This window comes from Malurus melanocephalus, unplaced genomic scaffold (assembly GCF_030028575.1).
Source record: "Malurus melanocephalus ecotype Western Australia unplaced genomic scaffold, MMel_1.1 scaffold_392, whole genome shotgun sequence".
NCBI lineage: Eukaryota > Metazoa > Chordata > Aves > Passeriformes > Maluridae > Malurus > Malurus melanocephalus.
The window spans coordinates 85,845-112,537 of record NW_026623624.1 but is presented as its reverse complement, the minus strand read 5'-3'; the positions used below and the strand labels follow the sequence as shown (position 1 = coordinate 112,537).

The window sequence follows — 26,693 nt, the reverse complement described above, 5'->3', positions numbered from 1 at the left end:
ATAAACCTACCACTGCACATCGATCCCTGAGATCCAGCCTTGGAAAAGGACATCACTCCCTGAAGTTCTCTTTCTCTGCCTGCCACACAGCCCTCATGTGCAACAGTAACCAGACACACTGATGAAACAGCAAGAATTTGACGTTCCAGAAATCTAATTTATGGCTCCCAGTGGTKCTCTTTCACTAGGGAATTGTTTGTTTCACTTACATTGGAAAGGAAAAAAAAAATCATCAGCTTCCTGTGCTGCTTGGCATAGGGAAGGGAAGGGAAGGGAAGGGAAGGGAAGGGAAGGGAAGGGAAGGGAAGGGAAGGGAAGGGAAGGGAAGGGAAGGGAAGGGAAGGGAAGGGAAGGGAAGGGAAGGGAAGGGAAGGGAAGGGAAGGGAAGGGAAGGGGAGTCCTCTCTCACTGCCCAGCTGTGTGGGGTCCCTTGATTTCCTTTGCCGCCCATTCATTTTTGGAAGAGACAAATGCAACATTGCCAAACACTCCTCCAGTATCAAATGGTGGTTTTCATTTGGTCCTTGAGACATGTGTTTTGAATTTGCTTCCCATGTATCACTGAAATGACTGAAATGTCACCTGTCACTTCGGTGTGAAGTGGACTGGAAAGAGCCTTCAAACACCCCAGTGCCAATGGACAGGGAAGGAGGAAGTGCACGAGAGTGAATCTGCCTCATAGTGCAGCTTCTCAATACATTTGGAGGTGAGCTGGAGATGAGACAGAAAGATCCTGACAGGGTCCATCATCAGCCCAGAGAAGAGACCATCTCAGAGACCTGTTCTGAGCTGCCAACAAGAGAGCCTTGCTGTCATGAGTATGAACATTAACAATGGCAAAGACTCTGTAGGGCCTGAGCCACATCCAGAGGTCACATTATCAGCTGACATCTTCAAACAAAACCTGAGCCACCTTTAATACCTGGTGGAAAGAGGGCATAGGAAGAAGCTTAAATGGATCTTGCCTTGGTAAGAAGTAGAATGTTAAAAAAACAAACGCTGAAGGTTTATTCAAACCCAAAGGAGAGAGGTTTTCCCTGGACAGTTGTCAAATCCTGATCCTCTTTCACGTCCAGAGCAGCAGAGGAATTGGCGGTGCCCTGAACCACATCAGTGGGCATCGCTCACAGCGTGTGCCCCCAGCACCTGGGCMAAGCAGATCTGCAGGAAGGTGAAGCTTAATCCTCTGTCTAATGAGCTGCAGCAGCACAGTGCTCCATTTCCTTCAGCCATAATCCAATTTCCACATGGAGAATAATCCACTCTGCCTTCAGACAGGAACTTTATCCATCAAGGGTGAGAAATGAAGCAGATTATCACTTTATTGAATGAAACAGCCTATTGCTCCCTAAATAAGCCCCTGTCCACATGTGGCTCTAGCTGTTGGCTGCTAACAGAGAATGACTYTGTCACTGTTCCTGTCCCTTAATGCATGTCTGTATTCCTGCTCCACTGTGATGCCACTGTCACCRATTTACCAAACACCCTTTCAATCTCATTGTCAGGAAAGAAACTTGATCACAACCCTCTAAAGTAGATTCTGGCTTCTCACTAAACAGATCTCAGGGTATTTCCTTATTGAGTTTTGCTCAAGACAACCAGCAGAACTTTGTTTAGGTATTGGTTAAGAAGCTCAGGAAGCCCCCTGGATGTCTGAGGTTAATGATGGAGTGATCAGTGCTCACAGTTTATGAGATTATTTTATCCACCTGCCATTCTCATGGTGCAGGCAATGAGAAGACCAGATTGCTGTGTGTCCTAGAGTTTATCTACTGCTGTTGTACTGAATTTGTGCTGAGCATCAGAGATTACTTAGAATAAAACAGAGGCACTCCTATGCTCCTTTTGCAGAACAGGATATGTCACTAGAGTGTGGGGAGTGATCCAGGACCTTCCTCTTCACAGAATGACAATGGTTTGCAACTTCAAAGAACCGTCTCYAAGAGGCTTTGCCACAATTGCTATAGCAAATAAGACAAGGGGTTGAGTCAAAATTTTCTTCCTGAAAAAAACAAGGATGCATTTTTGGGGTGTACTTTGAGGTGTCTGGGAAGGATGACATCTAGGCTAGTTCAGGCATTGTTTCTAGTGATCTGGATGTACACTATGGTTTTAAAATCCGTCACATTACTTCCCTTTTGTGTCTRACAACACGAGTGCAAGAAACAGGTCACTGAACTTTGATTAAAAGGGAGCACAACATACATTAAACTTGGTTTGGAGAGCTTTGGCATGAATGTCTGTCACACAGTTGTTCAGGGTCTTGCACCAAGTGTAGCTGTTGATCAGAAATTCACTGTGCCATTTTAAAACAGTTAATCTATGTMCTTTGAAGGAAGGGAATGACTCATAAACTTGGTCTGGGCTCTGTTGCTACCTAGCATGAAATCTTTTAATATTGACACAAACCAAAAGTTCTAGACAGGATGGCTGGAGATAGATTGAACCATGAAGAGATGTACACAGATATGAGCTGCAGATATGTACACATACCAGCATTTTTCTTCCATAATGCTCATTACTTTTMGTATCAAAGCATGCATTTGACTAGCAGTTCAAAGATCTGGAAGGTCTTTGAAGGAAACAGGGAWGAGTGGAGATTTAAATGTGTTGCTGGAGGATATGGACAGAGTTGGTAACAGTCACCTACTTCTTGTAGGAAAGAGCATGAGGAGCATCATCTTAATCATGAATCTAATATAGTTTGCATSTTAGTAAAATTACACTGCAGCTGGAGCAACTTAACCCTGTCCTGATGCAGTGCTGGCATGCATGAGCAGTGAGGCACCAACACAAAAAAAAAAAGTGAGAAATTTCTTCCTCACTCCATATGCCTTTTCCTTTTCATGTAGRAACCCAATCCACACTGACCCAGCTGGTGCCAAAGCAGCGGTGGAAGAAACCCTGGCAAGAGTTGCAAGCGGAAGATCAGATTTAATTGAACGACATTTTGCTCTGTAAAGATCACACAGATGGAGARGCCTGATTTAAAGGAAAGCTAAAGGTCATGCACTGCTTAGGCAGGAGTGGAATTTGTCCATCCTGTTAACTCTAAAAATAAACTTTAAAGAATGTAATAAAATTGGACTTAGGACTAGAGGCATTTTGCATGTTTTGAAATGCGTATGTATGAGCTGTGTGGGACACATGGACATATTGAAGGGAACAGGGATTTTGCATAGTGATTAAAAACATGGGCATGAGCACTGTAAGTCTGCAACACGGAAACCAAATTGCTGTGCCAAGTCCATCTACAAACTAAGACAATTATTTCACTGCCCCTGATTTGAGACCTCTCAGCACAGATCAGCAGCAATGTCTGTGAAACCTTTGAGCAGTGGGTGCATATGACCAAATCACTGGTAGGGGTTACAGGACCTCAACCATTGACTTCAGAGGGCTTAGAAAAAAACCTTTTTAGCTTCTATATGATTTTTTTCCTTAATTAAATTCCATGACAGATAAGATTTGAGATAATGAAAGAACTGTCTTCCACCCCCAAAGGAAGGCATACAACCCCAAATGTRCATCAGTTTCAATTAGTCTTGCCAGGGAAGGCAAACCCTCCYGAAAAACTGACTCAGGAGCACTGATTTCTCTATAATGGGTAATGACCATGAGAGAACTCAGAGCTCACAAAAAGTAAAGCAGCTCTTTTTTTTTGAGAGAAATATTTACAAGGTTTCTCCAGCTTTTAAGCCATGCAATGCATTGAGTGATGGCGTGGATMTCTCTATTTCTTGTGCCTACTAATCTTGCTTGCCTCCTTCTCAGCCCCAAGATTATAAAGATTAAAGGCACCAATGACACAAGATTTGGTGGGAGAGTTGCCTGAGCCACCAGTGCAGGTGACACATAAGTGCCACCTACCTCCCTGCAGGTCCTATAGGAGATGGAAAAGTAGGAGAGCTTAAAACAATTCTCACTGTCATGATAAAAAAACGAAGCAGTCATCACACACAGCTCAGTGCTTCCTTGAAGGTTATCAATCCAATGTGATATTTTGAGAAGACCAGCTGCCACAGGGAAACATTAGATATATTATATCATCAGAACAGACTTCCACCCTAAGGGAGGCATATTGTTACCAGTTGTTTGAGGATAGAATAGCTTAATGCAAAAATAAATACTCTGAGGCCTTTTAATATACAAGCATGAAATGAAGCTTCATCCCACAATACTCTGAGTAAAGGCCAAACCATTTTCATTCCCTGTGGGCTCCAGTGAGAGCCTTGAGGAGTTCAGTGTGCACACAGAGGAAAGTTGCCAGTGTGAGGATGGACATGTTACTCAAAACTGAATTTTGCTTCTCAGAAGCAGAAGACCTTTTCCTACACAAACAGGATTTACTCTGAGCATGATTTGAAACCCAGAAAGCAAATGCCAGTGGGATAAACTGGGAAGTGCTGTCTTTCAATGGGACTTGCACACATCACTGTAGGAAGAACGGTGATATTTTGAGTGGTATAAAACTGCCTACAGACCTCAAATGTACTTCTTTTTCATTGCATTATAATTTGTCTTGAGCTGTTCAATTCAAGGAGCCACTGCACCATGCAAGAGAATAGAGTGGTATAAATCAGGCTGCTTCAGGAGCAGGTCTGATGTGAAACTGTTCTTGAGGTCTGGGCAAGAAAAGACAACTTCTTAAAGCAATTGYAAATACTTAGAAACTATCCTAAGGAGAGAATTCACACTGGTGACTGGTAGGTTTGCTTCATAACAACAACTTTATTTCAAATCTTTCTGTGCAGAGCCCAGGCATGCAGTGAAATGCAGGTGTCCATGAAAACATCTGCCATCTGAGAAGAAACCTGCAGTGATCCAAGGCAGGGGGCTCAACCCAGTGGGTCTTCTCTGTGTCCTGTGACCCTGAACACACAAAGCTCCCTTTCACTGCAGCTGATCTTTGCTGTGAACCTCACAAGGACATCAGTCTGGTGGAAAGCAAGGGATTGGAAGGCTTCCAGGTTCAGAAATCACGCATTTAATCCTGGTAGGAGCCAAACACACTAAAAGCAAGCCCAAAGAAATTATAGCCAAAGGAAATTCTGGTTATCATTTGGCTATGTCCATCAGTTCCTCAAGGTCATAACCCAGACCCTTTGTGTGTGTAACAATTCCAATTGCCATCTTCCAGATAATTAGCACAGACACAATTTATGTGTTTTGCTGCTCTATGGGAACTTCTATTTCATGACAAACATARGGTTCTTTTGTAAGCTCTTACACTTCTAAACTGGCAAATTCAGAACTGAATTTAAGTTTATTCAAGACCAAAAGTGCGTTATGTGATCAAATTGTTTTAGGATTTTATCTGTCCGATTTTAATAAAAATTATTCCCTTTGGTTTTTTCTCTCAATGAGGTTTTTAGCCCTAGAATCACAAAAGTCTAAGGAATTCAAAAGGTGAACTCCTCAGTCTGTTGTTCTGTAACAGTGTCCCTATAAACTCACAAAAAGAAAGTGGAATGGAAAAGTAAGATGCATTTTGTCTTCATCACTCATTAGTGCTGCTTTGTGGTGGGAATAGCACCTCAATTGTGCTGTGCTAGAGCAGGGTGTGAGCTGAAGCAATTACCAAAAGATCTTGCAAAATAAGAACATCCCATCTCTTTGCTAACAGCTCCCCACAAATCTCATCCCCTGGGCTCGTTGCTCGGGAGCATGTCCTGCATACCATCGGTTGTTTTTGTGTCTGGCCTCTCAATCCTCTTTTCCCTCTATTTTCCCATCCTTATTCCTCTCTAACCCAGTTATATCCTTCCCTTTCCCTGGCTTTGGTTTCTCCCCCAGCCTATCCCATACCAGGTCCTGTGGAATCCTCAGCTGCTCTTCCTCCACATCTTCTCATGTGTCCCAACCCCAGGCAGTGATCCCTCTCCCAGCTGGAGGTGAGCTGCTCCTGTTTTCCCTCCTTCCCAAGAGTTTTKCCTCCTTCCCATGAAGCTGAGGCTCTTCTGGAACAGCCCCAGCCCATTTCAGAGGTTTGAGTCTCTGACTGGGATGTTGTGAATCCACAGCTTTTCCTTCTGCCTCTGTATATGTGTAGATGAGCCTTTAATCATAGTTCATCCAAAACACCTCACAGCAGGTGAAAGAAGATCCTGAGGACAACATTCTGTCTCTGCATCTGTGTGTTGCAGCTTTTCTGCTCAGCTTTGAATAAGACACTTTGTGGATCTGTGCCATGGGACATTGTACACTGGGTGGAGGGGGATGGTGTTGTTGGGCACTTTTTTAATGGTTGTGAGATATTGCCAAAGACTTGGTTGCTAAAAGGCTTGGAGAAGAGAATGCAGAGGGCTGTGTTTCACCCAGAGTATGTTAGAAACAAAAAGGGAAGGCAGAAATTTGACTGTTSTGAGGGAAGGATACTTTCTGGGCACTTGGGACATCTGGATTCACTTGAAGAGCACAAGAAAATCTTGTTTGCATGGAAATGAYCTGCAGCCTCTGGATCTGGGAATAATCCTCCATGGGGACACAGGACAGGAGAAAACCAGAACTCTGGACCTGGGCTACCTTGTACCACCACACAGCCTTTATCCCACACTGCACAACTTCCACTGCCAGCCTTGCTGCCCTAGAGGKCTGTAGTCTGTCCATCTTCCTCATTTTGGACATTGAATGCAGGTATTGATGCTTGTTTCATCTTGTCCCTCGAGGCCAAGGTAAAGCACTACTACACTTGCTGAATTCATCACTTCGTGCAAACTACATTTATATGACAGCAAATCTATAYAACTTTCCTTTGTCCATTTGCTCTGTTGTTCAGCTGTCAAGAAAAGGCAGCCCAAGGTCCTTGCCAAAGGGCACAGACTCTTTCTCCTGGCTCAGTCGGATCCTTTGCCCTACTTGAAGCCAGACACCACAGCAGAAGCCTCCTTGGGATTTTTCCTCAAAGAGGCAAAAAAACCCAAACAAACCAAAACCCTCAGAGCTGTATTCCAATAAGTGGCTGGGTTATTTTCCTCCCAGTAATTCATCCTTAACTCTTGACAATCAGTCTGGTTCCCCTTTATATTTCTTCTTTTCCATAAAACATAAGCATGTATAAATCAGGCAAATTAAAGGAATGGAAGAGGAACATAAAGCCCAAAAACAGGTACAAATGTGAGGGAAGGAAAATCTTGGTCTATCTGTGCCTTGTCATCAGTCATGAGATGATGGCAAAACATGACTGTGAAACAGAGTGTTTATAGGGGAATGGAAATAAAAATTGCCCCAGAACAGAAATCTATGATTGCCTGATTGCTCTAGATTGAAAAGAGGTCTGGTGGATCTCACACCAGACACTCAGGACACTTCTGTTCTTAGGGGATTCACAATTACCTATAAGATTTTCTAATTTCCCTAATTGTTGATCACTTTGGTTTTTCCATATCATAACAGAGATTTCACAAGGATATGGTTCATTGTTTTAAATTGAGTACAAACAGAAGACATTAAAGATGATGCAGTTAATAGAACTGAGTTTTTCTGATTTGAAATATCCATGGAAATTCATGGATATTTCATGATATTTCCATATTCATGGATTGCATCCATTGCAGCAATCTTGCATTAAACTCTAATATTGCATGGTACCTTTGAGTCTGGAAGCCATGGGACGTGCCAGGCCTCTACTCTACTCTAAAGTCTGTAATAAAGCATCAGTTCCCAAGTAGCCCCAAATCCCTAAAAAACTTCATCTTGGATTTTGGTATCACTCCAGTTCTATCATAAAAGTCTGGAAAACATGGATACCCCAGGCTGACAGGGAATTTTCAGACCTTCTGTGTTATCTGAGGTGGAAGGAGGAATCTGGAAACTGAGAGATAATRTTCCAATGAGAATTATCAGCAGAAAAATCCAATTAGTCTGAAGTTGATTAACCTGAACATTACCCTAATAATTACATTTATTACTTGGCATAACATTGCTGAATCCCAACACTACATTGCTAAATCCATCCTATACACAGATCAGAGTTACTGAAAACAGTTAATTCTAATTAAAATTCAATAAGCATATCTTTACAATTTTTCTAGTACCACTTTAAGGGAGAAGATGCTGGCAGGACAGCAGATGTTTGGTTGTGGAGTGAAAATCAACAGATGTGACCCAGCAGGCTGCTGATCCCTTTTTCCGCTCCTTCTTATCTTGCCCRTGTCTCACAGCTCAGCAAAAAAATCCCATATGGATGGAATGAGGCACAATTTTACTGGTGGCCAAATCTCTTCTTATGCAGTGAGGAAGACTCAGAGACAGCTTTTTGAAGTCTTTTTTTTTTCAATGCATGTTTAATACCTAAACACCCTGAAAATTTGCCCTAAGCTRTTGTGGAAAATGAGCCTTAATGAACCCAAGTGTTAACTTTGGCTTGCTGCAGCATTAAAGGGAACAGTTATAGGCTCTAATTTTAAATTAAAAAGTACAGGAGTCCCCAAACCTCARTGCTGCTCAGTGTCCTCTTTACTCCTGGTTTTCTGCTTTTGCCCATTTTTATGATTAATTTTCTCCACTCACCTCACAGCAGCAACACCATCAGGTGTTGGGAAGAAGCACCTTTGAACAAAGGCTACACAATGCTGAAGGTTGTCATCTGAGACCAAACAGAAGTGTGGAGGCTGAAAGGATTGGGACAGTCAGATCTTTTCCTGAAGCCCTTGTGTTTCATGAAAAAAAATTTGAAGTGTGAAATCCTGACTGTTTAGTTGTTGCTGTTGGGGATTTTTTTGGTTGTTTTTTTTTTTGTGGTTTTGGTTCTTTGTGCTTCTTGTATTTGCCATTATCATGGCCCGTGAGCAGTGCAGAACCACCATGTCAGGGCACTCCATCCTTGCCTTCTTCCATCCCCTCCTTGTAGCTGTTACATCACAAAAATCTCATCTACACAAACACACAGGAGGTTCCATCCCATGGGATGTGGGGAAATCCCAATACCCCAGTCAGAGGCACGAGCCCCTGCCAGGGCTGCCCACTAGCAGTTTTGGCTCCATAGGGTGGCACCCCTGCTATGGGCAGCAACTCTCTGGGTCTCTTCATTGTCTGAGGAGAGTCTCTGCATGGGAATGCATGGGAAGAATATCTTTGGATTGTGCAAGGTTTGTTCAAGAGTGATGCTTCCCTTTCAGGCAGGGAAAGGCAAGGATTAGGGAGGAAAAAGCCTTGGAAAATAGAGGKGTAAGGTTKAGTGYAAACAGATTGCTGGACACTATKCTTGCCTGRCCATACTCTGTGCCTCATGARTGKTATCTGTCCTGTCTTCTCAATAAGMACCCTTTTAAACCTCATTTAAACCCCCTTTTCCTGTGTCAGAGACTCTCTGCTTAATTACAGGGACAGGTCCGAGTGCAGCACATGGAATGGGACCAGGAGCCATGGGATCCCCGTGTCAGAGGTGCAGCAACTGCAGGGGGTGTGGGAGTGAGTCTGGGGTCACTAGGGGAGATGGAGCTGGGCCAGCCAGGGCATAGGTGACATGGCCTGGGGTCAGTGATGCTCTGAGGTCAAGACCCAAGGAGGCTGGAGAGAGCAGAGACATCCCAGACAGATTTCTGTGTGAGGAAATTGGTCTGTAAAAGCATCTGCACTGTGATGTCAGGGACTCACATTTTCAAGTGGCAGCACTGGTGCTCGCTGTGTCCATGTGTGCCCTGTGTGTGTGTCGTGAGTGCCCAGGATTTATGCACATCTGAACACACGGGGTGTGGGTGTGTCCTGAGAGTGACTGCAGGAAATGCCTGCTCAGCCTGGATCCTGCTGGATCCCAGGGCATGGATATGCCCAAATTCACCTCCCCCCTAAACGGGGATCCAGCCTCCCCCAATGCAACCATCACCACTGACACGACCCCTCTGGGTACAGATGGAAATGATTTCCATCTGTCAGCCCAACATCACTGCCTCACAAAAAATGCCAAGGAAAGAGGGAAATCACAGCTATGAACCCTGGGTTGTGGTGGCAGCTGCATCCCATCAGTTGTGAGTCTGTCTGATACAGGTTCCATAGCCCCTCTTCCCTTCTTATCTCCTCCATTTCTATCCCACCAATTGCCTGTTTTCCTAAAGGAAAATGTGCAATTACTCCTCAAATCTAGCCAACGCTTTGCTGCCTCCCTCCTTCCTGCCCTCTCGAACCTAATCTGTGATCAAATCCACCCACCAAAGTCAAATGTCTTTCCAGGGATGAACTTTCACACAATCTTGGAAGCAGTTTTCTAGTTTTGTGGTTGGTGAGAATAAAAAATTAATGTGTTTTTTCCCGTGTAGAAGCATCAGTCACGCATTGTGTGTACTCTTAATTCACAGGGTCATAGAAATTAGAGACTGGAGAGCCCAGGGGAGAGAACTGCTCCAGCTAAGGAGCTGTGCAAAATGGTTCTCTGCGCTGCATTAAGGCAGGAAAGGTCTTGGCACATTCCTGAACTGTCATGTTGTTCTTGTTTTCTTGTCACCTTCTTCCTGAAACACAGGTGTGGGCATTGTCTTTCCCGGAGAAAGTAGCTTATTAATTTTAATGAGCAAGGAAGATGTGTGCTGTTGAGGAACAGGATCAAATTAAAATATTATTATTATGTAATCAGATATGGCCATTTCACAGTGACATTTAAAGAGCCATGTCCTTATTTTTAGTTAAAACCTGCACTGAGCTGGCTTATGATCTAGCAACATCCCTGTCTGAGGATCTGACCCAGATTAGATTTATTTGATTCTATTCTCAGGCTATTATATACTCTCCCATTATGGATCAAGTCTTAATGCCAATCAAACAGTGTTGGAAAACCTCCAGATGGTTTGAGCTGAGTGGGAATGGCCCTGTTCAGACCACGTGCTTAAGGACAGAGTCTGCTCTCTGTATAAGGTATAAATCCAGCAGAATGTCACTGAAATCAATTGGGACACAGCTGATCTATGGAGATGGCATTGGCAGCAGCCATCGACTGTCCCCGAGCCCCAGTCTGTGACCTCAGCTCAGCCAGAGCTCCTGGGATCCTCACATGGTGCTCAAGACAATGGAGACACTGGGTGCACTGATTCTGGGGTGGAACATCACAGTTTGAGTGAAAAATGTCAGGTTTGCTGTACAATCATTGCTGTATGTTTGTCTATCCCTATGCAAGAGGGAGCAGCAGGAATCACAGAATCACAGAATCACTGGGGGTGGAAGAGACCTTCAAGATCTTTCAGTCCAACCCATGCCCTAAGACCTCAACTAAACCATGGCACCAAGTGCCACAGGATCCTGCTTCCCTCTGCCATCCCAAAACACCCCTGCATTTCTGTGTGGAAACTGGGACTTGCCCTGTGCTGTGCTGCTCCCACCATCCCAAATTCTGGCCATTCCCTCAGATCTTCCCTCTCTCACATGATGCCTCCTCCAGGMTTCCCAGAGTGGGGTGTGTCTTTGCTGCTCACCTTGTTCAGGTCCTGAAATTCAGCCCCTGCTTTGTGGATTTAAAAGTTCAGCAAAAGGGCAACCCCATGCAAAGATTTAGAGGGTTCCTAAGATACTGCTGCAACAAATCTTTTGCTCCCACTCCAAGCAGTGGAGGTCTGGACATGAGAAGAAATCCACAAGGAGGAAGAAAAAAAAAACCATTTTCATTAGCAGTGACTTGCTGACGATGTGGTTTCTCTGTCAAAACCTGTGACCTGAATTATCACCGCCTGTGCTGCCGGAGGGTTTATTGGAGAATGGATAGCTTTGCAGGGAAAGGAAATCAGGCTGGTGAAGAGATCATTTTTTAAAATAAAAAGAAACAAACCTACTTCCTTACATTGCACATAAGCAAAGAGGACATGATAGAACACTCTTGATGATGAATCAGGCTGCARAGTTCATCTGGTCCATGTGAATGACAGGTCAGGGATGTTCCAAACTACCCTCATGCCCTCAGCAGCTAAAGCCCCCCAAAATACATCCTCCAACCTGTAGTTGCTTGAATGCTGCTTCAGTTTCCAGCAAGCTGAAAAAAACTCCCAACCAACAATCAAAGAAATGTCGTGGCTGAGGATTGTCCTCACACCATCTGCCATTTTTTATTAACATCATCCCAGTGGAGTTCTGCAGCCAGCAGAGGCTTAAGGCTGCTGGCAGCATGGAGCCCTCACTCAGATGATGTTCCCAAGTCATTGACAAAATATCAGGGGTGGAGGAACTTCTTAGGAAGCTGTGAGTGTGACAGCTACACCCTGCCCCTCTTCTGGACAGATGCACTGCCTGAAGGACAGTGAGCAGGCTCAGACACACAATCCCTTTGGTGGGACAGGCTTGGCTGAGCTCCTGGCACTCAAACAGAAAAAGTGAGACTATACTTGGCAGGCAACAAGGCCAAGTGCAAGGTCCTGCACATGAGACAGGGCAATGCAGGCACAAATACAGGCTGGGAGAAGCATGGATTGAGAACAGCCCAGAGGAGAAAGGCCTGGGTGTGTTGGCTGTTGGAGAGTTTGACGTGACCTGGCAATGTGSTCTGGCAGCCCAGGAAACCACTGTGCCCTGGGCTGCATCCAAAGAACCGTGGGCAGCCGGCCAAGGGAGAGTATTTACTGCCCTGGGAGAGTGAAAGTAGAGAGAGCACAGCATCACCTGCAGTGCTTCATCCAGCTCTGGGGTCTTCAGCATAAGAAAGTTGTGGACTCCTTGTGGATAAAGGCCAAGAGAGTTGGGGCTGCTCAGCCTAGATAAAAGAAGGCTCTCAGGGGACCTTAAAACTCCTACTCCTTCCTAAAGGAAGCCTACAAGAGAGCTGGAGAGGGACTTTATCCATGGGTAGATAGAGATAGGACAAGCAGCAATGTCTTTAAACTAAAGGAGAGTAGGTTAAAATAGATATTATGAAGAAATTCTTCCATCTGAGGATGGTAAGGCATTGGAACAGGTTGCCAGAGAAGTTGTGGATGCCCCATCCTTGGAACCTTTGCAATCTGCAGGATATTTRTAACTGATGCCAATATTTCTGTTCATCTTCATTCTTTGAAATGCTGTGGTGGTTTGACCTTGGCTGGATCCCAGGTGCTCATCAAGCCACTCTCCCTCTTCTCAGCTGAGGGAAAATAAGATGGAAAATAACTTAGAGGTTGAGATAAAGCCGCTTAGTAAAACAAAAGCAAAAGTTTACATGCGCTGAAGCAAAGAGAAAAAACGTAATTGTATTCTCTACTTCCCACCAGCAAGTGATGTTCAGCCACTTCCCAGAAAGCAGRAATTCAGCACAAAATTCAATTGCTCCAGACAGCAAACAGTAATTAACAAATGCCCCCCCATTCACCCTGCTTTCCTCAGCTKTTCTATCTGAGYTGATGTTGTACAGTATGGAATATCCCTTGGGTTAATTTGGGTCAGCTGGCCTGGTTGTGTCCCCTCCCAGGACCTTGCCYGCTCCCAGCCCTTTGCTGGGGGAATGTTGAGAGACAGCACTGATGCTGTGCCAGCTCTGCTCAGAAATGCCCAAAACACTGGTGTGTTATCAGCACCTTTCCAGCTACCAATGCCCAGCAGGGCACTGGAAGGGCTGCCAGGGGAAATTAACTCCATCTCAGCCARGCCWCACAACAACATTTCACTTCCTTCTGACCCCAGAGTTCCTGGATTAGTCAGATCTTCCTTTTTTAGAGCACTTCTGCAAACTTGTGACTAAAGGGGAAGTCAACAGACACAATTGAGCTGAGGCAGTCAGAGTGGCCAACAAGCTGAGGGTCCAACCACTCCCAGCCAGGCTCTTTAAGTCAGCTTGGGTGAACCAGAACTTTGTACCCATGTTTGACCCTGGTGAGTACATTTTGTTTAATTTTTTTTTAAAGAACAGTGGGTGGGATTTTGGCAACAAAATGAAGGTCTCAGCCCACCTTAGGTTAATTCTTGCTTTCCTCTTAAAGAACAATTCAACTGATTTTTATCAACATGTAAAAGATCCTAAACAAACATCATCAGTGAAAAGGAGAATACTCAAACTTGTAAATTCTCCTACAGCAACTTCCATTTTTGAAAATGTGTACATGACTGTAGGAGCTTTTTCATACTCCTGGTTGGTCCTACACAGCTCAGTGTTGTGCTGTGTAGATGCACCCAAGCCACGTCTGAGCACACCACGTCAGATACTGAAAGCAGGCTAATYTTATTAATGGACTCTTCCAACCAGACAATCAGTCCTCCTGAAAAGCAGGATGAAGGAGCCAGGAGAGCCTGGCAGCCTCACTCAGGACTGTTGCAGTTTCTTTGTGTGCTCCTGCATCGCTCTGCGTAAATACCCTTTGACTTACAAGTTTAATTTATTTGCTGAAATTAATGCAACAGCACACAGTTACTATGGTGATGTGGGCTCTGACTATCTTAGGCTAAATCCATCCCCACGGGTGWGCTGGTTCCAGCAGTGCCTGAAGTTTGCTGGCTCAAGGAAGCCAAGGTGTGGGAAAGGCTGGATGATCAGGGAATGTGGGTATCACCTAAACAGAAACACTGGCTCTGCAGCAGCTGTGGGCTTTGTTTGGGTGTCTCTATGTACCTACATGCCCCATGCATGGAGGGGACAAGCCCACATGACCTTTAATCTTTATGAAGAAAGCAAAGACACAATTGGAGTCTCCCAGCCTTGCTGCTCATGCACTTGGTGTGCTGCTTTCCTTTTGCCAGGCTCCCTCTTGCCTTTAGAGACAGCAGATAAGGATAGCTCTGAATTWTTCTCTTGACTACAAAAGGTAAGACTTCAAAAGTAGGTAGAATTCACACAGTTAAAAGGTCCTCAAAGTCTCTGAAATACCTTGAATGCTGTGACATCCTCTGTTTCCAGGGCTTCAGGGCATTTCACAGGCGCAGAACTCTTTCATTGGTCTTCTGCATAACAGGCTCAATTTGTAATTACTGGAAGCAAGTAGGGAACTTCCAAGAGCTTTAACAATTTGTCTGTGGCTGGGAAAAGGGTGCACTTAATCAAAGCTGTGGTTTGCAGTGAGTTACCTGCTCAGCTGTTGATGGTGRCTGGCTTTACYCTGCAGCTYGTTCCCTGGAGCCTCAGATACCTCTACACTGCCAYGATGATTTTATGTTGTTCAACCTTTCCTTCGGGAATAAATCTGTGTGTCCAGTGGTGGTTGAGTCAGCGGGTTTGTCTGCCTGGTTGCAGCTGCCTGTGACATATTCTGGAAAATATCAGAGTCGCTCAGATGTGCTATAACGGGGATGGTTTCCCTGCTAGGGTGGCACAGAAATGCTTCCTCTGTTGTGAGATTAAAAAACATCTGCAGAGTTTTCTGCTGACAGGAATGTGTCACTTCACAGCTGGTGTTTGCAGAAGCACCCTGTCATTACCCAAGCACCCTCTCTGCAGCTGTGTGCTGCCCAGGGAAGGGAAGTGGGACCCATTCCACAGCCTTCCTRGCAGATAATTTACCTGCTGCTTGGAACACTAATCTGTGCCAGAACAATATGGACTACCCGGCTGGAAACTTATTTCTAGGTAGATTTTGAAATGTGTCTGTAGATACAGAAATATTGGCAAAATAAGAGGGAAAAAAAAAAAAAAAGAAAAGAAAAAAAGAAAAGAAAAAAAAAAAGAAGACGACTTGGGGATAAAGGGAATTAATTTGTCTAAGAAGTTTGGGATCTTAGGGCTCCCATTTTCTTGAGTAACTTTGAAAACCACAACCATGGATGTATTTGAGTTCTTTAACTATAGAGGGTTATATCTTTGGATGTTCTTCCAATTCCCACTGAGTCTGAAGCTCCTCAGGTGATCTCCAACACCTGACAGAGAGAGAAGAGGRGTCTGTGAGCTGCAGAGATAGTTCTTCATGGAGATCTGTGAGGCTGACAAAATGCTCATCCATGGGTATTGTGAAGAAAAAGAATGAGTATCTCAAGCTGTTTCAAAGATCTTTCCCAGAGAAGGAAGAGGGATGAAAAGTGGAAAGACAGAAAAGAAAGGAAGCTTCAATATATCAAGTTCTCCAGCAACATCAAGACAACAGCTTTAGGATAAATTTGCAGATTGTTTTAACCAGTCTAAAGCAGCACAGCTATCATGCAACAACAAGCCCACTGGGACAGGCACTGATGTGTCTGAGCTTTCAGCTCTGTCACACCTCTGCTTTTCCAAGAGAACTGTCTCCCTTAAAACTTCCCTTTGCAGAGGTCAGCACAGACCCAGCTGGTTAGCATGCTGTGCTCCTTCACATGGACTTTCCTCTTTTCCTTCCTTGTTTCGTTTTCCTTGCAATGAAAGAATTTATTTTAATGCCATTTAAGCTGAAGGAATCTGGCTGTTGTTACCGTGCTCTGTGATTCTGCTGCCCTTCCAGCACAGCACAGCCCTTCCCTCTCTGCAGCTAAAGGAGGAGGAGAGGGGAATGAGATCTGGGCTACACTGARGTGATTATTCTAAAAAGCTCATTGAGTAGTCCATTTGGATGTCACCTAGCATTAAAATGGGAAAGGAATTTGCTCTTTTCTCTAACACACAACACTGGGTTTTGTCTCACTGAAATATAATCCAGGTAACTGCCCCATTCAGAATGTACTTCTAACACTGCAGTTTGGGAGTTCAGCTCTGTTTGACTCCTTAGGTAAACACAGAGAATAAACTGTTCCCCAAAACAAATAGAAAGCAGAAGACTGGACCTCAAAGCYAAAAAACATCCTGTGTAACGACGCAATAGCTGTGGTCTTATCTCTGTGTGTCCACACTGTGTCCGTGTGTCTTGCACAATCTCCAGTCCACATCACCAGCACGGTGAGTTGGGCAGATGAGGGTTTGTGTGTGCCCTGGCCAGTTCAACCCACCCACGTCAGAGAAGAAACAAAGGGAGGATTTCATTATTCAAAACACTCCATAGACATGACAGCCTGAAATTAAATGGAAATGCTCTTATTTAAGGTGAAGGAGCTGGACTTCTGCTAGCAGGCAAAGAATTAAAAACCAGATCCAGGCAGTTGTAAGGCTTTTTCAAGGGTGTGTCGCTTGAGGAGCTAAGATCAGAGGAACCCTGAGTCAGTGAAGGCTTAGATGCTGGYAGGCATTATGTGGGGCAAAAAAAGGGTAAATAGTGGCTGTAAGGCCAGCAGGAGCCTTTGTGGTCACCTCTGCTGAATTCCTGCACAATGCACAGCAGTGTTTCACCAGTGCTTCCCACATGGAGCACGTGGCTCCTGGCTGGGCATGAGCCACTTTAAACAGGCACAGAGCCCATCCAAACTCTCAATTTTGTGTAAAGATACCAAGTGATGGGTAATACCCCACTGCCCTCAAGAAGATGGCAGAGGAGGGGTTTGGATTTGTCCTGGAAAACCTCTCAACCCACTGCTCTCACATCCTAGCTGGGACAAACCAGCTCTTGGCCCCAAATTTGGCCTGGCTCCTGCCTCAGAGGGAAGCTGTGAGCCTCGAGCTTGTTCAGAAGTTGAGCTGTCAGCTGATGTCTCATAGCCAAGAGAAAGGCTTCACACATGTAACAAAGCCCAGCCCTAAGGGGTCAATCCTCTTGAAGGATGTTCCAGAGGTGGTGTCCATCCCTCAGCCTTGCTGGGGGCAGCTGAGAGGAGCTGAGGGTTTGTGTGGGTCACTGTCAACATCAAAGGTGGGACACAACCTCTGTGGTGTCTAAGTGTCTGGTGAACCTTTGTTTTCCTTTTTTCTGAAGTTTTTAGGTCTCACCAGGGTGAGATAGAGAGCTAAAACAAATGTCCAAAGATGCTTAAGCACTGAGTGAAATATGAGTCAGGATCCATCCTCTGTCCCTTTTTTTTTTGTGCTGTTTGTTCATTAGCCTCGTCRTGATGAACTTTCACCTCACAAATTATTCAGATTCACTTTCCAGACACTGCCCCTCTTTGGCCATGGTGCAGTTGGGGTTGTACCTAGGAAGTGTAGGGCAAGTTTTGACTCAAAATACTCCCACACCTGCATAAGGAGGGATGAAAAAAAGTTGGTTAAAGGTGAATTCAARAGCTACAAGGCAAAATCTGTTTGGGCTGCAGGGTGTGAGGTACTTGGAACCCTGTGCTTTGTTTGGTTTCTGTTTCTTGACTTCTCACCGAGCATCTGAAGCCCCTCCTTGGACTTTCATTGTGCTGTGATCTGCAAGCACAGAACCCTGCAGCTCTGGGCAGGACTACAGTCACCCACATGGCTCCCAAAAGCACTCTAGAGATCCTCACTGATTTCCTCAATTATACAAAATTCAAAACCAGGTGAATTGAATCTTTCCCAAATCTCAAAACCAATGTTMATATACCATTCAATATTGTAATAAMTGTTGGAAAGCTTTGTGTCTGCTTTCTGAAGCTTCGGGCACATTCAATACATGTTCCTAGCAAAACCAAAAGTAGTGTATATACAAATAAAAAAAAACAATTAATATTCATTTACATKATATTTAACTATTACTATAGAAAGATAAACATTTAAGTACATAAATATTAATACAATTCATCAAAACTAGAAATATCATTTAGAAATATTATTTTTCTAAACTGTAAGATATTCCCATGTATTTTTTGTCCCTGGGATAGTGTTAATTTTCTTTGTAGCAACTCATATGGTGCTGCTGTGTTTCRGATWTGTGCTGAAAACCAATGTTTTCATTGCTGCTGAGMAGAGCTCACACAGAGCCAAGGGATTTTCTGCTCCTCACCCCACCCCACAGCGAGGGGGGAATGAGGAGSTGGGAGGGGACACAGCTGGGACAGGTGACCCCAACTGACCCAGGGGATATCCCATACCGTATGGGGTCACACTCAGCACAAAAAGCTGGGGAGAAGAAGGAAGAAGGTACATTCAGGGTGATGGTGTTTGTCTTCCCAGGTAGGAAGGTGGATTTCTGCTTTCCTGGGGGTGGCTGAACACCTGCCTGCCCATGAGAAGTGGGGAATGAAATCCTTTGCTTGAGCATGCAGCTTCTGCTTTACCTGTTAAACTGTTTTTAACTCAAACCCACGAATCTTCTCACTTTTACCCTTCCCCTTCTCTCCCCTATCCCACATGAGGGGATGAGCTGACTATCAGGGTTAAACCAAAACACCCCCMAAAAAAGCTATTTCCAGAAATGGGGGATTTCAGTGGAACAGCAACACTTCCATGCACTGTGTTTGCTCAAATAGTGGCAGTGATTTTCCTCCCCTTCAGATGTTGTTAGGGATGAAGCCTTAGCACAGATCACTTCTAGAATTGCCACACAAATATTGCTTGTTACATCAGTAATTTGAATGCTGGGTATTCAGAAACAACAATTCAGCTTTCTAAAGCTGAGCACTAAAAAGTGAAAGCTATTTCCAAAAGTCCATGGATAACTTGCTTATGCAATGACATCCCCAAATCCAGTGTCAGAGTTAAACTTTGAATTCCGTAGACTTTAATTTTCAGAAACACACTCAGCGTCTGCCTATGCTACCTTGGGAGATGAAGATGCATCTGAAAAAGTCTATAAATTTGAAAAATAACTCTCATAAAAACTAATGTGATTTATGTAAGTACATTAAGGGGAAAATACCCTGAACAGTTGGTTTAAGTGCTTAGACTTCTTTAACTTAATATTTCCATATGGTTACATTGTAATTTTAGAATGTTTTTTTGTTGCTTCATACCCTTCTTTGTTAAATCCGAGAAACAAATCAAGCTACTGGCACAAAGAAATTAAACAGCAAAGATGTGTGCAATGAGTGCTTGATTGTTCCCACATGAAGCAATGATTCTTTCTTCAAATTCCCCTGATCCTCAAGGAAACATTATTCCAATTGTCACAGGGTTGTTTGTGTGATGTTGTGAGCAGACGATCATAAAAATTTTCAGATATAAAAAGCAGAAAAAAAAGTGAAGAAACAAACAAACTGGTTTTTATTTTAAAAAAAAAAACAAACAAACAAACAAAAAAAAGCAGCAGGATTACATTAGCTAAGTAAAGATTAGTTTCAAAATGCCAGACATGGTTTGAATTCTTACTGAATTGTTTCATGTTTTTAACACTTTCACATTTATCCCACAAGATTTTCACTTTTGCCTAGACTTTACTACCCCTGCAATGATCCACCACTAAAAATACTCAGTTTATCTTGGAGCTCTCAAGCTTGCTTATGTGCTGCTTTTTAACTACAGTTTCCAAAGAATTTTAAAATTATTTAAACCAGCACAACACATTGTGTTGAACCTTCTCAAATCAAGGCAAGCCCACATTATATTGATTTAAATGAAGTTGATTCCTACCAGCTACAACTAAGTGGGTACAAATCACTTTTAGAGCAACGTGGAGCTGCAGGCGAGTGGTGTGATCTCACCTGTATATCTCAGCTGACTGACTGCAATAGTGTACAGCAAAATTTAACAAGAAATTTTTTTTTGCTGCAATTCATTCTTCCTGTTCCAAAAGGAAGCCTCTTGTGGTAAGATCAAATAATAAGGCAATGTAATATTTGCCACAATGAATTTACTTTCATTATCTGCATTGGATCAGTTTATGGGTGAAGAGGAAGTTGATGTCAGGTGATACAGCAAGTGCAGGATGGAACTTGGCTCTTTATCATGTCTTGAACATCTGTGGGGGCACAGACAGAGGTGAGAAAAATTGGCAACACTTGTCCAAAAGTGCTGTTCATTTTCCCAAAAGTGTCTGCAATCAGAGCTAGTAAATGTGACGGTGGGAAGAAGAAAGGGATAGAGAGAGGGAGGGCAAAACAGAGGGGAGAGAGGGACAGGACTCACCTGAGCTGCTTCTGCAGCTTGTGGTACAAGACCCCACACGGAACAGCAAGATTCTCTTGGGAAAACTCCTTTTTACTCACAGCCAGAAAGACTAGAAGCTCTTCCTCAGCCATACCTACCACTCATGCAATATATAARTATATCAATCATATTTATCACATGAGAACATTCCAACCAGCCATTCTAACACAGGGATAAGGTGCTGAGCAGGAGAAAGGATTTTCATTGCACTTCTTTCCTTCAGACTAATAAACCATGATGGAAAGATGGTCAACCACTCAACACACTTTGTATGAATTAAAAACTCAACACACTTTGTATGAATTAAAGGGAACATCCTGAGATACACCAATCTCTTGGAATTTGTTGCAGAAAGTATGTAATTCTTAGCATGTCTTTTTCAAGTGACAGAGAAAAAAAATCATCAAGAATGGACTCATTGCTCTCTGCTTTATAAGCTGACAGATGATAGAATTTATTTAACAATAAAACACCTGGCAGCTGCCTGGCAGAGCTTGTGGCTGAGCTGGTATGAGTAGATACAGCTGAATATCTAGTGTTGGAAACCAAACTGAAAGAAGGAGCTGAAACCTGTGATGCTGCAATGGTTTTTAGTATCAGAAAAATAGAAAACATTTATGGAACAAAAATATTGAGATCAATAGTTACATAATCTGCTCTTTTTCCAGGGGACCATAATTACTAAGGCATTTTCTCATCGGTGCCACATGCAACTCATTAAAAARGTACAATCAATAGCAAGTTCAGACTGTGGACAGCATACATATTGAAATCCAGCTCTATCTCCCTAAGCAGATTTTCAGTGAGCAGCCCCTTTGTGCACCCCCAGCACTTGAGACTGAGGACTCTCATACATAGGCATTAGCACCATGCATCTGCTGGGGATCTGCAAAGCCTCATCAGTGTGATGTGCAGAGGAGGAAGCCAAGGAATGATTCAAAGCTGGGAAAATGCCTTAGTCCAAAAGTCAGATTCATCTTGCCTAAATACAGAAGCTTATAACGTAGGCAGTGACATGAGAGGTCGCCAGCACAGGGCTCCTTGATTGTTGCTAGAGAGAAATAGGAACACTGTGAGGGACATWTATCCAGCCTGGTTTAAAGATTCACTTTGGAATGAGATGAACTTCTCTCTGAAAAGGCTCATTTCTCTGAGCTGACTCCAAAGGGATGGTGACTAGGGCTGCACAGCCATCTGTTGGGTAGCAGTGMACATCTGGCCAGATATATCCTACATGAGAGACTGAAAAAGTCCAATCCACCTAATTTGTCAGGAGCAGATCACACTGGTAACATATCAAGGAGAATCTTCATGTGAAGGCAGTTTTGTTTCCAATAGGCATTGTTAACAGCAGAAAGAGGTGTAGGCTGAAGCAAGCAAACAGAATACAAAGTGAAGGGTTTTGTACATGAGTTGAGACAAGCCACTGTTCAACAGTAGCAGAAGAGGTGGCTCTTTGATCTCTGGGAGCCTCCAGTATCTTCATAAAATACCAGTGCTCCAGTTCTTCTTAATATGGATTTAATTAATAAATCTGTTAACATGAATAAAACTGTGCTGTTCCATAAATCAGACCACATTGCTTGTCCAGAACTTCTGGCTGGTCCCTGTCTTAAATTTGTTTTAAAACCTGCATATTTCTTTATACCAAAAAAAAAAAAAATCTTCTCCTTTGTCCTGCAGGGGAAATAGATAATACATAGAAATACAGTATGTTCTTTTTACTGTAAAAAAGAAATAATCCTTTGTAAAAAATAACTGTTTTCTAYACAGTCATGGCAGTGAGCACAAGGATTTCATCTGCACAGACAGGAACAATTTTGCAARCCAAATAGAACAAGCCATCTGAGCTGCTGCCTCTGGAATCAATGGTTCTTCACTCTTGTGCTTACTCCCAGTGACAAAGGGAGGTTGGAGGGGTTGAGTTTGTTCAGCCCCTTCCAGAAGGTACCAATGTCCATAATCACGTYGTATCTGAAATAACGAGAAATATTTGCCCAGAGCTCTGCATTACTGGCTCAGYTCAGATCTTAGAGAATTCAGCAGAACATATTCTACTGCCTCATGTGAACTGCTGGCAGCTCCTCTGATTCCTTTGTGAAGCTGAGTTAGAGCACCACAGGAGCAGCTGGGAGGTGATGCATGCACTGTGCTATGTCCTCCTGTCTTTACACACATTGTTTATCGCCTTGCACATTTTCCTTGATGTAAAACAAGAAATAGTTTTGTGGGAACATGGAGCTATCTTTCTTTATGTAAGGAAGTGTAGGTCTAATGTATTAAGGAAGGTTATTTTCTCAAACAGGAAAACATGTAATGTATTTGTCAAGAATGCATCAAACCCCATACGTAAACTTCAGATAATTTGTTCTTCCTAGAGGCTTTCTTACAACTTTTTGACTTTTGATATGATGGTTCTCAACATAATTTTAATTTACAGCCTGAATGCATTCACCTGTAAATGATACTCTTTTCTCCTTCCTCTGCTATACCTCCCCCCTTTCCTGAGATTCCCTCCCAATCAATCCATTGGGATCTCACCTCAGCTTTCATTTTACAAGGCTGAGCAAATCTCATTCGCCTTTTTCATGGCTTCATCCTGCCAGCAGCTTAAAGTCATCAYGCAAATCACAATCTTTCCCCTGCTACAATGGAAGCAAGTAAAGAGCTCTTATCCCAAGGCAGATTGTTTAACAAATTTCTAAGTGTGAGGTTCGCTTCACTTACCGTGCCCTAAAGGACATCTTGACAAATCCCTCAAATCTGCTGACTGCTTTCCAGCAGTTAATCCCTCAGCCCAGGTAACTGTTCCTACACACYTCTTGGAGGTTGTTTCCAATCCTGATGATTCTGTGCTTTATTTGGATACCTTCTTTTCATGAGTGTGGGCTTACCTCTTATCCTGGGTGACATCACACCCTGCCTCACAGAGGTGTGCTGTGCAATATTTTGGACTACACTGGACACATACTTTGCTCCAGGGTCTTTTTCTGCACCCTGGCTGCAGGCACAGCCTTGTAGATGGGCTGGGCTGCTGTGGTGGTGAACGTGAGCACCTCAGCACCATGAAAAAACTGTACATCCAATGTGATAGAAGATTGGGAAATGTTCAATGTTCCCATATATTCTTAGGCAGTTATTTTGAATCTACTTTCACATAAAGCACCAAAGGCTCTGCCTGTGCCTTCACAGAACCATGGTTTGGTTTGGGATGGAAGGGACCATAAAGATCATTTGATCCCAACCCACCTGCCATGAGCAGGGCACCTTTCACTAGACCAGGTTGCTCAGAGCCCCATCCAACCTGAACACTTCCAGGGATGGGGCATCCACGGCTTCTCTGGACAACCTGTGCCTCACCACCTTCACAGGAAACAATTTCATTATAAATATGCATTTTTAATCTACTTCATCTAATTTCAATTTTCATTCTGCCTTGTCCTATGATCACATGCCCTTGGAAAAAGTGCATCTTCAGCTCTCTTGTAGCACTCTTGTAGGTCCTGGAAGTGCTGTAAGTTCTTCTCAGTGTCTTTTCTTACCTGGGCTGAGCAACCCAGCTGTCTCAGCCTGCCTTCATAGGAGAGATGCTCCAATTCCATCAGATCCACATCCTTTTAATGCTGGAGACCCCAGAGCAGGATGCAGTACCCCAGGTGGGATCTCMYSAGAGCAGAGCAGAGGGACACAATCCCCTCTCTCCCCTGCTGCCCACGGGGTTCTGGATGCAGCCCAGGACAYGTTTGGTTTCTGGGCTGCCGGAGCACATTCCTGGGTCATGTCCAGCCTCTCATCCACCAGCACCCCAAARTTCTTCTCYKCWGGGCTGCTCTMRATCTGTTCATCCCCCWCTCTGTGTTTGTGCTTGGAATTGCCTCAACTCATGAGGGAGATAGACGATGCTCAGCACACATGGACTCTGCACTGCCAGGCTGGCTCTACCCTCGGCTCCCAAGAAAGCAGAAAAATATCTGAGTGCCTTTTTCTGCTTAACCAAAGTCCAGTTAAACACAATATACTATATTAATATTTTCTTGAAAAACGTTTCTTGTCTCAATAAACTTACAATATAATCTTATTTACTGTCTCTCTGATAAACACAATTTGCATTTTATCTCATTTTATATTTATTTCTGGATGTTAAATAGTTTTTTTTCCTTCTAGATTTACTCCAAGAAATCACACTTATCAAGTGTATCAAGCTTAGACTAATGGTTCTCTGGTTTTCTAAATCTTTTTTTTTTTTTTTTTTTTAGATGCAGGTTATGCTCTGAATGCAGCCCCTCTCAGGTTTACAAGAAGACCATTTTCAAGTCTTTGAAATCTTTTGTCCAGCTCTTATATCTAATCATTAAAACAATTCCTTAGTTTACCCAATTTCGCTCTTCTGCAATCAAGGAACTGTATTTGCTTTTCATCTTGGCATGCAAATCAAGTGGAAAAACTCATGATCTGTTACTCCAAAGCCACCTTTGATGACAAGATCTTCTCTAAACGCTGATTTGTTAATATCACATCTAAAACAGCATTACAGCTGACTTAGTGCTGCTTTAGTGAAGGATTCTGCTAGCTTTCGCACATAGAAACAATGTAACATAAGTTTTTTCTAGGCAACATCTGGGAAATGGGTTTCTAGAATCTTTTAGTTTTTTTCCTTTAGAAGAGTCTCAGCTGCTTGTGTCCTGCACTGAGTTCCAAGCTGTGGATTAACAGCAGAGCTTCAGAATTATCCCAGCACAAGGACTCACACCCCTCCCTGGAGGGATTCTGCTCACACCATTGATCCCTTCCCAGCCTATCCCAGAAACTGGAAGGGACTGAAAAGTTATTTTAACCTCTATATCTGGCAAGAAAGCAAAAACACACAAACTTTTCTGTCCTTCCTAGGTTACTATATTGCTTTTCTACCATTCAACATAAATGTCTGTCTACACTAAATTAAGCTTTGTGACTAACATCTGCCAGGTGTGCTTCAGTGCTTTTTTCACAGTTTTCCCATGGGGATGACTTGCACCTGCAATTACCATTTTGTGTTATTCGTGTGTTTTAAGTTAATAGAGAATGTACAGCCCCTGGTATGTGTGTGATGTCCTTTGAGGAAAAGCATTTATCTCGAGAGCTGCGTGGTGGCACAGCTCGTGTGTTTCTGTGRCATTCAGGAGAGATGAAACTGTTAGCTGGTGCTGATCAGGCAAGCACATAAGCCTGACTTTTAAAAGGTTCTTCTGTGTTACTATATTTATTTTGTTGGAGCCACAGAAAAATGCGTTCTTGTCAAAATGTRTCTTTAACAGAAGCTGTTTGCCATCCTTCTTGTGGGCTGGAAACTCAAACAGAAGCCTAATAGACACTTCAACATAATCAACAACATTTATTTTCTGGGTCTAAGTCTAATTTCACCTTCTGGTTTGTTCCTGACTGTCCTGGGGAAAAACTGAAATTAAATAAACTTACATGATGCTAATAACATCACAATCACTTAATGCACATATTTTTGACTCTGTGCTTGGGAATAGATGGTACTTGGGGCATTGTGAGGTTCAGATGGCCAAAGGTAAATTTAGATTAWTTTTGGTTTTGTGCTGTTCCATAAATGATGTCTGAACTGCCAAGAAGGGTCATTTATGTTGGAGAGATTGAAAATGCTACACATGTGAAACACTATGACTGCTTCTCTTTGCTGTGCAGTTACTTACCCTTATCCYGATTTTGGTGCTTATGGCATTTCTTTGTTGTGAAGTAAAGTATYTATGGCCAATTGTTTTTATATTATTTTAATCTTCCTGTATCCTGACAGAGGTAGAATCATAGAACCATTAAGGTTGGAAAAGAYCTCCAAGATCATCAAGTCCAACCTTCAACCCTGTTCACTAAGCCATTTCAAAAAGTGCCACTTCCACTTGTCTCTCTTGTTTCTTGAACACTTGCAAGGATGGTGGTTCCACCCGTTCCTGCATTATGTAATTTTTTCTATTTTCATACCCCATCAGTGCTTTTT

The 26,693-nt window shown here is 43.3% G+C and overlaps 1 protein-coding gene across 1 annotated transcript in view; it reads left to right on the top strand.

The window, feature by feature from the left end:
- Window positions 1–13,667: 13,667 nt before the first annotated feature.
- ST3GAL1 (ST3 beta-galactoside alpha-2,3-sialyltransferase 1) overlaps window positions 13,668–26,693 on the top strand; it is a 94,650-nt gene continuing 81,624 nt past the window's right edge. The window contains exon 1 of the mRNA XM_057379180.1: window positions 13,668–13,758. The gene's annotated coding sequence lies outside the window, so the exon portion shown is untranslated. The remainder of the gene's footprint in view (window positions 13,759–26,693) is intronic.